The 14,660-nt window shown below is 45.3% G+C and overlaps 1 protein-coding gene across 1 annotated transcript in view; it reads left to right on the forward strand.

Moving 5' to 3' along the window:
• The first annotated feature begins 8,094 nt into the window (after positions 1 to 8,094).
• ELK3 (ETS transcription factor ELK3) overlaps positions 8,095 to 14,660 on the forward strand; it is a 57,869-nt gene continuing 51,303 nt past the window's right edge. Inside the window, exon 1 of the mRNA XM_032788530.2 lies at positions 8,095 to 8,500. The gene's annotated coding sequence lies outside the window, so the exon portion shown is untranslated. The remainder of the gene's footprint in view (positions 8,501 to 14,660) is intronic.

Consider the following 14,660-nt stretch of genomic DNA (forward strand, 5'->3'; position numbering starts at 1 on the left):
GGTTGGCTTCTTACACCTTCGTAACACGTGAGAATGTTTTCAAACTGCAGCACCCTCCTTTCCCAGAGCAAGCAATGGCTTGGGTTTCACATTTAAAAGGAGGGGCTTCAGTATTCGGGTAGATGTGCAGCACACACCTATCCCCACCCCACCATGTGGCTATTCTCTGGGATGATCCCTTCTCCCTTTCCCTTGCCGTGTGGCTATTCTCCAGGATGATCCCTTTTAGCCAAGCTCAAACAACCCAGTATGAATGGGGTCCTTTTAATGTTCCCTTACAAAAATTCCCCTATTTCAACCAGGTGACCATGAATGATATCACTCTGCTGAGGCTAACACAAGAAAGATATAGACTGAATGTTGCTTGAATGCGACCAAAACCCAGGACTATTCGCTGCCATGCTTTGTGCTGTAATGATTCCAGAATACTTGCCACTGGCTTGGCGTGGTAAAGTGTCCTACCGTGGAGGACGAAAGCCAGCCCTCCCCAGAAACCTTCTGCAAAGGCTTTCAGAGTACCTCCAGGAAAGTTTCATGGAGATGTCCCTGGAGGATTCCCGCTCCATCCCCAGACATGTGAACAGACTTTTCCAGTAACTATACTGGCCGCGAATGCATCCCAGTTCTTCAGGGCAAATAAAACATTAAACACTATTGCTTTTAAACCCTGTACTATAGTTACAAAAGTGCACTCACCAGAGGTGCCTTCTCTGGCTTCAGGGTTGGGGATCCCGCCATAGGAGGGTATTGGCTCCAGGGTGATGAAAAGGTCCTGGCTGCCAGGGAGAACGGATTCACCACTTGCCTGCTGCGCATTCTTCTCCTCCTCTTCCTCATCCACAAAATCCTCCTCCCTGTTGTGTGAGACTTCCCCCCTTGCAGATGTTCATGGACAGGTGTGGGATAGTTGTAAGATCCCCCCCTAGAATGCCATGCAGCTAATAATAGAAGCGGCATGTACGGGGCTCTGACCCGGAGTGACAGTTTGCCTCCTTTGTCTTTTGGTAGGCTTGCCTGAGCTCCCTAACTTTCATGCAGCACTACTGGGTGTCCCTGTTGTAGCCTCTGTCCAACATGCCCTGTGAGATTTTGGCAAATATATTTGCATTTCTTCTTTTGATCACAGTTCGGCCTGCACAGATGCTTCTCCCCATACAGCAATCAGATCCAGTGTCTCCCTTTCATGCTGGAGCTCATTTGTGATTCTGGGGGAACTGCATGGTTACCGGTGCTGCTGAGTTCACCACACTGACCTGGCTAGTGCATCGGAGTTCAAAGTGCTGTCCAGAGTGGTCACAATGGAACATTCTGGGATAGCTCCAGGAGGCCAATACCATCAATTTGCGTCCGCACTATCCCAAATTCAACCCAGCAAGGTCTATTTTAGTGCTATTCCCCTCATCGGGGAGGAGTACAGAAGTCGATTTTAAGAGCCTTTTTCGGTCGATGGAACAGGGTTGGTTGTGTGGACACAGTCATTTTTAAATCAACCTAACGCAGCTAAATTTGACCTAACCCCGTAGTGTAGACCAGGCCAAAGAGAAGAGAAAACCCAGGTCTATCGGTGGACCATTCATTATTATTTATGCAAGTTGTCAGGCATTCAGATATTACAATGACAGGTGTGAAACAAAACCCAAGATAAATTAGCTCATCATTCCAAATTGGGTAATTACATTCTACTTGCCTGCATTCCAAAACCTCTTGGAGATACCCCAGTAGTCAGGAAGGTACTTGTTCAGATTAGAATTACATAAAAAGATGTATTATTATTTAATATTGATATCACTGTAGAACCTATTGTCCTAGGTGCTATACAAGTAGGTACAAAATAACAGTCCCTGTACCACAAAACTTTCAATCTAAGAAAACAAATGAACACAAACAATGGGGAGGGGTAAGGGATACAATATATATGATTTTTTAAATATATATTTGCATTTATAAAACTATTATAAATAAATTGACAACTATCCTCATCTGCCCGCAACCTAGCCCTTATTAGTTAGCTATTTTTATAGAACCATGATAGATTTAAGAAAAAAAATGCGTATAGGTACCAGAGATTAGAGCAAAATTGTAATAAGTCCTGTACCAACACAGATCTAGACATGATCCTTGAAGAGTTTAAATGGAGAACAGAATCACAGAAAAAACTTTCCTGTATTTTACTATATAAATAAAGGATTGGGTGCTTACAGGAATGCACAAGATTTATAGTCAACTTTAGAAACACAGTGAAATCTGTTTTAAGGGACAGACACAAATTGGTTGCTTAATTAAGGATGTCTAATAAAAATGAAGAAGAATTATACATTGTACATTTGGGGCTGCATTAGGGGAAACTCTTACTCAGGGGATGAAGGGACTGCTCTAAACAGTTAGCTTCTTGCACAAGTTTGATTGTCTTTAGACAAACAGAACTTAAGAGACATCTGGGGTGCATATATTTTGCCTGGGTTCACTCTACCCCATCAGTTTGGGAATTCCAGCTGGCAGATCACCAGCAGCAGTATTACGTCTTACTCAGTTGCAATGGAGCTAGTCACTAGTTACAGTCTACTGTCTTGCTAGCATGACAGCTGCCATCTAAGCCAACATTGAGCTCTGAACCAGGAACTCCAGAGAAGAAATAATTAATCTCTACAGCTTGAAGTAAAGGGCGAGGTTTTGTTGCAGGCAGTGTAACAGATACAGCTCCTGTGGATCAGATGGAGACATGCAACCAGGGCTGCCCGGGCAGGGGGCAAGTGGGGCAATTTGCCCCAGGCCCCGGGCCCCACAGGGGCCCCCACGAGAGTTTTTCGGGGGCCCTGGAGCACGGTCCTTCACTTGCTCCGGGGGTCCTGGAAAACTCTCGCAGGGCCCTGGCCTCCGGAGCTTCTTCCTCTTCTGGTCTTCATCGGTGGGGGGTCCTTCCACTCCGGGGCGGAAAGACCCCCTGCACCCGAATTACCGCTGAAGTGGGACCCGCCGCCAAAGTGCCCTGAAGACCTGGCTGTGCTTCGGCGGTGGGTCCTGCTTCGGCAGTAATTCTGCGGCTGGGGGCCCCCGCCGCGGGTCTTCGGGGCACTTTGGCGGCGGGTCCCGGAGCAGAAGGACCCCCCGCCACTGAATTACTGCTGAAGTGGGGGCCCCCTGCTGCCGAAGACCCCAGGCTCCCGGAATCCTCTGGGCGGCCCTGCATGCAACATACACTGACAGTGGGTTACCCTAGTAAATTGTTAGTATTTTTAAATCTGCACCATCGGGACATCTGTCGCCAGGGCCAGTTTTAGGCCGATTCCCCGTTTCCCTGGAATCGGGCCCTGCATCTGCGCCTCGAATGGCTCCACGCCTTAGGCGTCTTCTTAATTTTTAATTTTTTTTTACATACCCAGCAGCTGTCTGGGTCTTCGGTGGCGGGGGGTCCTTCACTCGCTCCAGGTCTTTGGGGGGTATTTCGGTGGCCAGGGGTCCTTCAGCATCATGGAAGACCCAAAGTGAGTGAAGGACCTTCTGCTGCCGCCGAAGACCAGGACCACCACCAGGTATTTGAATCAGGCCCCGCAGTTCCTTAAGCCGACCTTGCCTTTCTTTAAGCAACTACTTTTATGCCAGACAAAGCCTTCTATAGCATAATGAACATTTTCCCTCATTCACCATATTTTACTTTTGAATCAGTGTTTTAGGGCAAATTTTTTGGCCTGAGGGCTACATCTGGGAGTAGAAATTGTATGGTGGGCCATGAATGCTCACAAAATTGGGGTTGGGGTGCGGGAGGGGGTGAGGGCTCTCGTTGGGGGTGTGGGCTCTGGGGTAGGGCCAGAGATGAGGAGTTCAGAGTGTGGACAGGGCTCCAGGCTAGGGTGGGGGAGTGGGGTGTGGGAGGGGGCTCTGAGCTGAGGGGGTGGGCTCTGGGGTGAGGCTGGGGATCAAGGGTTTGTGGTGCAGGACGGGGATCTGGGATGGGATCAAGGGGTTCAGAGGACGGGAGGGGGATCAGGGCTAGAGCAGGGGGTTGGGGCATGGGGAGAGGCTCAGGGGTGCAGGAGCAGAGTGGCGCTTACCTCAAGCCGCTCCCGGAAGCTGCGGCATGCCCCTTTTCCAGCTCCGACATGAAGGCGCGGCCCGGCGACTCTGCACTCTGCCTGTCCACAAGCATCACTCCTAACGCCCCCATTGGAGCCCTGGAGGGGGCCATTGGAGCACATAGAAGCTGGAGGGGGGCCATGCCGCTGCTTCAGGGAGCTGCATGGAGTGGCCCCTGACCTGCTTCCAGCAGGGGCTCGAGGGTCGGCTTAAAACGGCTGGTGGGCCAGATCCAGCATGAAGGCTGCAGTTTGCCCACCTCTGTTTTAGAGTAATCAGGGGACTAGATCATCCTTGCTATCATCCACACAGGATAAAAAGTTTCCCTCTAATCAAAGTCCTTTACAGTACAATGTTTGTAGGGAGCACATACCAACAGGGCCGGTGCAAGGATATTTTGCGCCCTAGGCGAAACTTCCACCTTGCTCCCCTCACCCCCCAACCTCTGAAAACTAGTAAACTTAGCATTATAAACAGCCTCTCAGAAAAGGTAAGGGCTTTGTAATGTTTCTTTTTTATCTTTAAGGTGTTTCAATTGTTTGCCATTGCCTCTGATGGTGTCCCATTCAAAGTCTTGCTATTGTGCAAAGCTAAACAATTCAGCCTTGCTTTGCATCACCAGCCAGGTTAGGCAGGGTGACAAATCCCCTTGCCCCAAAGGGCCATTATCCCCTGGTGACTAATTTCTACTCAAAGCCTGTAAAGCAGACTTTTAAGGCAAATACTTTATTCCTTCAATATTACCCATGCACACATCTCATAAAGATTCTCAGGGTATGTCTACACCATGAAATTAAGTCGAATTTATAGAAGTTGGTTTTTCAGAAATTGTTTTTATATAGTCAATTGTGCGTGTCCCCACAAAAAATGCTCTAAGTGCAGTAAGTCGGCGGACTGCATCCACAGTACCGAGGCTAGCGTTGACTTCCGGAGCATTGCACTGTGGGTAGCTATCCCACAGCTCCTGCAGTCTCCACCGCCCACTGGAATTCTCAATGGGCTGGGCTAGGCTGGGGGTCAGGCAGTGCCGGGCGGGGGCAGGGGCAGATACCTGTCAGTATCCAGTGCTCAGGCCACGCCAGCAGCATCTTCACCTTGGAGTCTCCCCCGCTTGCCTGGGGGCCACTCCTCCTCTCAAACTCCCCAGCCATTGCCACCACAGCCGCCTGGGAGGATGCGGGCAGGGGATGCAGCCATGGAAGAGAGGCAAGGAGTTGGGCTTGGCTTAGGCCCCGCACCTGCCAGCCGAGAGCAGCAGGAACCAGGAGCCACTCAGGGGGAGCCAGGGGGCCTGAGCCCAGGGCAGTGGCAGCCTCTGCAGCAGCAGGGGCAGGCGGGGCGCGTAGCCTGCCATGGGGCAGGAGAGGCCACGCTGCTGCTGCTGTTTCCCACCTACAGCTGTCCTTCTCCTATGCCCAGGAGCCGCACAACCCGAGCGTGGTGAGGGGGAAACCCGCGCTGTCCCAGGGTTCCTGCAGTGGATGCATGTGGGTGGTGGCCCCCGTGCACCTCCCAGTTCTCCCCTTACCTCACTTGGGCTCTGTGGCTCCCAGGAGTGTGAGCTGCTGCCACCGCTGCCTCTCCTGGAGCAGGCTTAGGGCCCCACGCCCCGGCAGCGGTGGCTGACATGCTTGGGAGCTGCAGAGCCTGAGCGCGCATGGGAGGAGATGGGAGGTGCACAGGGGCTGCTGCCCGCATGCATCTGCTGCAACCTGCAGGAGCCCCTGGGGTGGACGCCAGGCCACAGCCTGGGCAGGAGGGGCGGGGTGCACAGCTACTCCCCGCTAGCGGTGCTGCTGCCTTTGCAGGGCTGCTGCCCCCCTTGCACCGCACCGGCTCCTCCATGGCTGGGGCTTGCTGCCCCCGCAAGCCAACGCTCTGGCTCTCCAGTCCTCTGGAAGGCGGCTCCTCCCTGCTGAGCCAGGGCACTGCTTTTTGGCTCCCCCAATCACTTGTCGCCCTAGGCGACCGCCTAGTTCACCTAGTGGTTGCACCGACCCTGCATACAAATCATTTAAAAAAAGATTTTTATCCAACATATATCTACCTGTATTATTTGTGTCAATGACCCCATCTAAAAACTCAAGAGTTTTCCCACTGCTCACAGAACTTCATCAAATCTCTGTGCTTCAAACAAATCATGATCACTTTTTTTCAGTAAACAAAAAAATCCCACACTTTTGTCTCCATTTTTCACAAGTTACCCTCAAGACCCCACATACAGTGTCCAACCACATCTTTCTCTCAGTCTGGAGTCTTTATCTAGACTTCCTAGACTGTTATTTGTGTGAACAAAGGACTTTAATTTGTAAACCAATATTTTAAGTGGCAGAACATTATTTTGAAAGGGAAAAGAAATCACTTGCTTGTTTGGAAACGTAATTCCTTTTTTGAAACAATTTGTTCCCTTCTGTTGCTTCACCATGCAAATGAAACAATTGAGGACAGCATTGGAAAGTCCATGCCCCAAATCTTAGAAGAAATGAATGAAACATATCATAACTTCAAGAAGAGGAATTCTGGCACCCACGAACTTCAGCAAATCATCTTCCTGACTCTGGTGCCGTGACAACCTCTCTGTTGCACACCAAACTCTAATCCTGATTATCTACCTGCATATGTTTTCATGTATGCTTCTCAAATGAAGTTTGACTACTGTGTTCTAAAAATTTACAGTAGTGCTTAAAACAAGTAAAGGCTATGCCCAGTGCATATTTTTTTCCAGAAGTGGTAAATTATTTAAAGTTGTACCAACATTTCATCATTTCCACCCCGTTAACTTAATGAGATTTCAGTGGACCCCCAAACTCATACTCTAAAACTCCGCATGATCTCAGAAGGCATTTCTCAACAGTTGACACCTTTACATGTGCATGCATGAAAAGATTTCACCTTACCCAATGCTCTTGTACGTGGGACATTAAGGGACCAGAATATGGAGTCCTACCTATTTTCCTTGAAAAGCCTACAATCTACCCATTGCTAAATGTCAAGATGCTAATGACTAATTTTCAGTGGCAACTGTGACAATTCCCTGTTACCTTCTTTGACTCCAGTTATCTACCATTAATATAGCAGCCATAAACCCCAACACAGCAAGCAAAAATAAGGTAACATCCAAATAATGTTATGTCAAGAACATTTTTGAAATCTAATTACCCTGTATTAAAAGATGTTACTGGGCAGTGTTTATTTGATTTATATATAATTATTACTTACTGAATATCATTGATGTGTGCTTGGCACCATATAGACACAGAAGATGATGTGGGGCCTGACTCAAGAAGTTTATGATCAACATCAGAAACAAACAGTACAGGACAGACACATGCAAAACATGGAAAGATTCTTTAAACTACAAATGGGTATGCTTATAATTTTTAACAGAGATGAGTCTGAACCAAAACCCTAGTTCTGAACATCCTCAAATAGCTTCAAAATCTGAACCTAGATCTGAATTTCACAAATGCCCTGGCATTATGATGAGCCAAACCAAAAACCATAGAATCCGATTTGGGATTTTCAATTCAGATTTTGAATACGCTTTCACTATTTAAACATGGTTTGTTTGTCTTTTTCCAGTTTGTTTTTAACACTAGATATGTTTGGTGTTGTTTATGTATTTTGAGGTGTCCGTCTACTTAAGGTCCAGTTCTGAGAAGTGGTCAGCACCTCTTCCAAGGTGTGGAACACTCTGACCCTGCCACTGAAAACAATGAAAGTTGAGGGTGCTCCATGCTTTGTAGATCAAATCTGGAGACTGCACATTCCTTGGGACAAATGCCATGTCTTCTCACAGTCTTGTAGGGTGCTCAATGCACTGTTGATACTTAACAAGTGGTAATAATTACTAATAAATAATATTAACATGGTCGTGTTCATCTTTAACAGCTCTGAGCCACTATCTTTGGAAAAACTGATTATTTTGCAAAGCCACCTTATGCTCTTAGCAGAGGCTGTTCACGGGCCAGTTTGTTGAGCTTGTTTGAAGCTCCTCCCCTGGGGTGTAGAACAGGAAGAGGTGGAGGTCAGAGGGAGCTGCTGGAGCTCCTTGTATGTGTGTGTATGTGTGTGTGTGTAGTTACCGTTTCCATTTTACTATGTGTGTGTCTTACATTACAGCAATGCTGCACATCAGCGGCCAGAGAGAGGGGAGAGGGGAGGAAAAGCCTGTTTACACAGACTGCAAACCGCCTGGGGAATAATGCAGGAAAGGAAGTGAGCCGGCTCTCTGTCTGACTGCTCCAACTTCCTGCTCTCACACACACATACACACCAACCAAAAAAAAAAAAAAAAAGAAAAAAACCAGGATCTCATTACAAGAGCAACAGAGCGCTTGCAGAAGACTGTCAGCATGGAAAACCAGAGGATTTTACCCAGCTCCCTTTAAACTACAAGGAGAGATTGGAAAAGTCCACCAGGCTCTGGGTATGTAAAAGTGCTTCTGAGCTCGGGCTAAGTATTGCAAAGTTTTGGGGGCTTGAGAAGGTGGCAGGGAACGAGAGCAAAGGGGAGACAGGCAAATAGGAGAATGGATGCAGCTGCGCTGCGGGGCCCAAGGGGGTAGGGGTCTGCTCTTCCCACAGGCACCACACAGAGTGTTTCCCTTCTGGCTTTTAATCTGCTGATAAAGGACAATGTGGCTGGAAGGGGCCTGGGCTGGGTGCGGGGACAGCAGCTTCTCGGGCAGTCCGTGCAAGGGAACGAGTGGAGGAACCCAGAGCAAACTATTTACTCTAAGGCAGAAATGCCTGGTGGTAACTCGGGGGGCAGGGCCCGGAGCCCCGCGAGGGATACCTGGCAGCACGGCGGGGGCCTGCCTGAGGGGAGCAAGGGGGGTCACTGCCTTGTCTGAGGGGAGCAGGGGGTGTCACTGCCTTGCCCGAGGGGGTCAATGGGGGTCACTGCCTTGCCTGGGAGGAGCAAGGGGGTGTCACTGCTTGTCTGGGGGAACAAGGGGGGGTCACTGTCTTGTCTGGGCACAGAAGGGTCACGGTCTGACACGGGGTTCAGGGGGGCACTGCCTGCCCCGGCTGGGGAAGGGAGAGAGGAGACGAGGAATAGTTGCCTGTCGAAAGGGGAAGAAGCTGAGGGGCCAGCGCTCTGCAAGGAGAAACAGAAATGTGTGTATTTGGGGGGGGGGGGCGGGAAGGGGGCAGGGGCTGCGTGGGACGAGAGGCAGGGGGCCACCATCTGTCAGGGCTCTCTGGGGAGGGAGCATCAATCACAGACAGAAAGAACTGACTGCCCAGCAAGCCCTTTGGGGTGCGCTTTGCATTCACTCGCTGCCCAGGGTGTCCCAATTGCAGGGCCACGTGGGCCATTTTTTAAATTAAAATAATCATAATAGTGACTGGGGGAGGGGTCTGGGTGTATGTCAGCACGCCCAGGCGCTGGGGCAGTGTGTGCCGATCCCCGCCGCCCCCTGCAAGGGCTGAAGGGGGCTGTGTGGGGAGGAGGGTTCTTGCAGAAACTGAAAAGGGGGGATTTAAAAAAAAGTGTCGGGAGAGTTTCAGGCTTGTCTGGAAACAGCAAGACTAATTGCCATGCGCTTCCGGTTTGAAACTGGCAGCAGACAACATCTTGAAAATGAGTCACTGCAGCTCACAAAGAAACTCTGTGGTTTTCTCCTTCTCAGGTTTATGTATTTGCTCTTTTCACAGTTTCCTTTGTAGTCTTCAGAGTTCCCCTCTCTGCCCTCCCCCGCTCTCTTAGGTCCCCCCTCCCCAAAAGCCCTTCTGGCCCATTTTGATACATTTCACCGGGGTGGGGCGGGGGAGAAAGAGAGAAAGTGGAGAGTTGTTTTTGGATCTGGCTTTGCTGAAGGTTAGAGGGACTCTGATGCTGCAGGGGGAAAACGTTCCCTGAATTTTCCACTGGCTGCAGGAAGAGAGCCCATTTAGTCATGGCTAAGTAATGTCTGCACACACACCAACTAATCTCATTAGGAGTTTCCGTTCCCTAACACAGGAGGGTTTTGTGAAGCCCTGTCAGCCTTTCTACCACTGCAGTTGAAAGGGAGACAAGTTACATCTTTATTTACTTAGGGGTATAGTATTCAGACCAGTTTATTTAATGCAGCATCTTTTCAATCATGGGGTCTTCAGCTTTTAAAAAAAGTCAGTGGTGTCATTTTAATTTCTAACAAAGAGACATTACTCATCTAATATTTTGCTTTTGCAAAATCTTGGTTAGTTTCAGAACTTTAAGCGTAAATGTAATTTACAAATATTTAATAGTTGTGGGAGGGTTTGTCTGAAAAGGGGAATATTTAGGAGGTTGTACTTAGTTAAACTTGTTCCAGATATCTATGATGATCTTATGGATTTGCATAGATTTTTTTCAGCTAAAGACTACACTTTTGCTGGTAGGTGCTGGGACACTATGGTGATGGGTACATTAGAACTGTGGTGAGTGGACAAAAGGACAGAATCTTGTTGCATTGTCACTTTATTTGGTTAATTTTAAATTGACATCTAATTCATGCTTATGCCTTTCAACTTATGTGGTTTATAAAGTGGCTTTATTATTATTTATGTCTTCTGCAGTAGGGCACAAAGGCTCTATTCAAAATTGGTGCCCTATTGCACACACAGAAAGATATTCTCCCTGCCTCCAAACATGCCTACTGTCTAATTTAAAGTAAGAAGTTGTACAAAGGGAGCATGGAGCAAACAAAGAATATAACAAAGAAAATGAAGTTTTAGACACAAGAGTTTTCTGACATAAATATCGAAAAAGCAAAAAGTGTGTAAAAGAAACTATATATGATAAACACAGTAATGCCAAGAAACACTGCATTTGGCACCTTTTAGCTACTAAATACTGTGCAAAAATATGATTGAATGAAGAAATAACATGTCTTTACCTAAAATCATCCTCAGCATTTCCTTTACTTTCTGTGTTCATCGTGTGCTAAGTTTTTCTGTGTAGAAGAGATTTTTGACCAATGCCACATTGCAAGGCAATTTCATTGGTGGATTACTGCCCACTACAGCCAGGGTGAGACACACATTCATTTCATACATGGTCACACAAGAACTTTAGAGACGAGATATATTAAACATAGAAAATGCCTAATTCCTGGTCAGCTATCAAAGATGATCTTCAGTCAGTAACTGTTATTTCTCTTTTCAGAGAGTTCATCTTTCAGTAAAAATCTGAGTTTTCAAGAGAGAATCATATTCCTGGGAACATTTAATATTTCAGTCTGTTGGGTAGGAACCAAAACATTCAAGTTATAATCCAGTGAATATTCTGTGACAACAAAAATCCTATTAGACTGTCCCTAACATTAAACATGAACTCTGTTAAATCTACACTCTAGTTTAATTAGCAGGGTTATGTAAACATTGTTGGAACTTCAAAATCCCATCTGTTGCATCTATATAGACTACACATATGTATAGTACAGGGTTTCTCAAACAGGGGTCACCACTTCTGTAGGGAAAGCCCCTGGCAGGCCGGGCCAGTTTGTTTACCTGCCCTGTCCGCAGGTCCGGCCGATCGTGGCTCCCCCTGGCCGCGGATTGCTGCTCTGGGCCAATGGGAGCTACTGGAAGTGGTGCAGGCTGAGGGACTTACTGAGGGACTTCCAGCAATTCCCATTGGCCTGGAGCAGCGATCCGCGGCCAGTGGGAGCTGCGATCGGCTGGACCTGCGGAAGGGGCAGGTAAACACATCGTCCCGGCCCGCCAGGGGCTTTCTCCACAGAAGTGGCGACCCCTGTTTGAGAAACCCTGGTATAGTATACGTTAATTATATTAATTTCATTTAATTCAGAATAAGTAAAAACATCGTGATGCCTTCATAATGATGAACATGAAAATAGTAATATCAGTTATATGTACTACGTATTTGAATTAAACAGTAAAACAACGTCCACAAGCGTTTTATAAATAAAATACATTGATTCAAGTGTGGAGAGAAAAAGTCCAAATTTTTTCTTCCACTCATGAGTAATGCGATTCCCCTTAAATTATAAAAATGCTTTGTATATGTATATATTATAAATAGTATCTCATTCTTTAAATATTTTGAGTAAAATAAAAAAGTGATTAAGAAAAAAGTATACATCATTACCTACAATGATTATTCATTTTATATTTACCTAATATTTCTACTATAAGAGTTCCATACATTTGGTTTTTCTCAGAGTATTTATAAACTGAAACATTTCCAAGAGCTGTACCATATAAAGAAAAATTTTTTACACTCTGAGAATCCATGTACCCTTATTATGTTACATTATCACTTATATGTAGTAGACCAAGACAAATAGCACAATCTCAAATAAATAAAATAAATAATCATCCTTATAAATAAGTTTACAAAACACTACACACACTTGCCTATTCTTTACTTCTAGAGATACAATCAGTTTTACTTTCAATCATTAGAGAGGCTTACTACTCACTGATTCATAGTGTGCTTTACTATATTCAGTTGATGGTATTTCATTTAAATTAAGTCACAATTACAAAGTAAGTATTTTACTCCAAAGGCTGAAGTTCTGTCTTTCTTTATACAGTGAATTTGATAGTGTCAGCTGTACACTTACCTTGTAATCTCATTTTTGAAATAGATGCCAACTCAGGGAGTGTGTGTAGGATGGAGGAATGTTATAGGAGGGTAATAGCAATCAAGTGATTTTATAAACCTGATATTGAGGTACAACAGAATTTAAATGCTTTTTGTTATGAAAGAATTATTATACAATGAAAATGTTACGTTAATTTGTTGGTTCACACAGATGCATTGAGCCCCAGGCAGTGGCTAAGGGCCATACGCTCCCATACAATGCGTCATGTGTAGGGAAGCTAAGTAACAAAGATGCATGAAAAATATGGGTGCAGATTCTTAGGTGTGGGAAATGCAGTTACATGATGTCATGCCAGTTTCAGGAAAATGAAAAGCAGCAGACTTTCAAGTAACTCAAGATTTGGCTACTGATGAAAAAGGGATTGTGGTGTTTGCTAACAGAGGAGGAAGCCTAGTGCACAGTTATTTATGATGCATGTTATCTGTAGAAAGTGTAATTTCCTAGGAAAAAGGGACCCTAAGCTAAGCCTGCCTTAATCAGTTGGCAATACATGTTAGTGATAAATCATTAAGAAGTTTGTATACCCATTTGTGGTCATTTGTGGGCCAAAGAGTCCTGTGTCACAGAATAATATAAACTAGAGATGGAAAAGATCTCTACATTGTTTGATCAACCAGTCCATCACATAAAGGCATGACTTATTGGATGTGTTTGAAATCTGGATTTATCATCAATCCACATAGCCTTCCTGTGGTGGTTTTATTCCAATTTACACTGATTCTGAATATTGACTTCTGAATTTCTGTTAGAGCCACCAGATAGATTCCAGGACATAGGTCTATTTTGTGCCAGTTCCAACAAGATTTCTGCTGGTTTTCAGCTGCTAGATGTCTTTTGTGACCACACCCAATGGCAATTACAACAGGCTGTTGCTAATGTACTTTTGAAAACACTGTTCTGTAGGTCCCGCTACTGATTTGTAATCGTAATTTTCTATGGAGTTTTTCCTCACTGTTTTCCACAATAAGGAATCATATAACCCTGAATCATTAGGCAGATGTTTACTTGGTCTGTAGCTTGTTTAATGAATCAGCTAATATTCTTGAGACTGTTGAGAGCTCTTGAAAGACTGAACATATCTGTCCTCATGTTGAAGTACTTTGTTGAATTATGTATGATTTAAGAATTAGTCATGATTTGCAGCAGAATGTTGAGAAGTAAGAACAGAAAGTCTAGCTCACTACACAGAAAAATAAAATGGTAAATGTATGGAAACAAACCAGGTGAGAGACACAATATAGCTTGTGTGTGTACTTTCCTAAAACAGGTTTTAGAGTAGCAGCCGTGTTAGTCTGTATCCACAAAAAGAACAAGAGTACTTATAAATATCTCCTGTCTGTGTGTTCCATTCTGTGCATCCGAAGAAGTGAGCTGTAGCTCAGGAAAGCTCATGCTGAAATAAATTTGTTAGTCTCTAAGGTGCCACAAGAACTCTTGTTCTTTTTCCTAAAACAACATGCTTATTTGTCTTTGTTCAGTGTTTAGTTAAATGGTTATGTTTACATCTTTATATCTAATGGTAACTTCTCCAGAATTAAAGTTTTTAAATGGTTTATCTTTAAAAATAGATTTTAGCTTGGATCCACTTTTGGAAAATATTTTTGTTGTTTTTCTAAGCAATATAATATAACAAAAAAAAATATCCTGTAACAAGCACTACATTCAATAACATCACTGCCCTACTAACTAACTACTGATTAATTCAGTATCATATAATCCCAGTATATTTACTCCATGTGTTCTTCTAATGAAGTTCTGATTTTTAAAATTATTATAGTGGGACATGCAATTCAGAAGTCTGTCAGCCACACCATCAAGGGTTCATTCACCTGCACATCTCTAATGTTGTATATGCCATCCTGTGCCAGCAACGCCCCTCTGCCATGTACATTGGCCAAACCGGACAGTCCCTATGTAAAAGAATAAATGGACACAAATCGGACATCAGGAATGGTAACATACAAAAGCTAGTAGGTGAACACTTCA

Source organism: Chelonoidis abingdonii, chromosome 1, assembly GCF_003597395.2.
Source record: "Chelonoidis abingdonii isolate Lonesome George chromosome 1, CheloAbing_2.0, whole genome shotgun sequence".
Taxonomy (NCBI): Eukaryota; Metazoa; Chordata; order Testudines; family Testudinidae; genus Chelonoidis; species Chelonoidis abingdonii.